This window comes from Ostrinia furnacalis, unplaced genomic scaffold (genome assembly GCF_004193835.3).
Source record: "Ostrinia furnacalis isolate ACB-3 unplaced genomic scaffold, ASM419383v2 OfSCF4224, whole genome shotgun sequence".
Lineage (NCBI taxonomy): Eukaryota > Metazoa > Arthropoda > Insecta > Lepidoptera > Crambidae > Ostrinia > Ostrinia furnacalis.
In genome coordinates this window covers 1-702 of record NW_021134463.1, presented here as the reverse complement: position 1 = coordinate 702, position 702 = coordinate 1, and the positions used below count along the sequence as shown (strand labels likewise).

Genomic DNA, 702 nt, shown 5'->3' with positions numbered 1-702 from the left:
CAGAGCCAATGGCGTGATTCGCTCGCTTGTTTGTTTGCTGTTAGTTTTGTTTCGTTGTGGTGGCGAGTTTTCGAGTGATTTATTTTGAATTTGGTTAGTTTTATCTCGTTTTATGTCGTTATAATGAGCGGATGTAAACATAAAAAAAAATATTCAATATGACTGATATTAAAGTATAATCATTAATCTAACCTATAATTTTTTTGGTTCGCAAATGCTATACGTAAACAAACATTAGTTAAGCCTAGTTAGTAATGACTATAGTGCATTTCATGGTGATAATATTATGGATTCAGAGTTTCAAAGTTCATTTTAGTATTTATCACCAAGGTATCCAAGTGGCAGGCAAGTACAGTCACGGAATGAAAAGGTTCGTCAGTTTTCAAATTGATTCCTTCAACGAATCGCGAGCACATATTACCTTTTGAAACTATGTTACAGAATAATCTCGAGTTAGAGAAAATAATCTTTAACTGTTCGTCAGTAAAGTTCAAAATTTGAAAATTATAAATAACTTGAAAAAATCGAACTGCCTAAGGCGGGAATTGAACCCACGACCTTCCGCTTGCCGGGCGACTGCTCTTCCAACTGAGCTACTTAGACACTGGATGAACCCGTCGAAATTTTCAAGTGTAATACGCTGTTACACTTGAAAACCCTTGTCGTGGGTTCAATTCCCGCCTTAGGCAGTTCGATTTTTTT

At 35.9% G+C, this 702-nt stretch overlaps 1 non-coding gene across 1 annotated transcript; it reads right to left on the bottom strand.

The window, feature by feature from the left end:
* Positions 1-530: 530 nt before the first annotated feature.
* On the bottom strand, positions 531-603 carry TRNAA-GGC (transfer RNA alanine (anticodon GGC)). The gene has a single exon. It is a non-coding gene; the product is annotated as a tRNA-Ala (tRNA).
* Between the last annotated feature and the right edge of the window lie 99 nt (positions 604-702).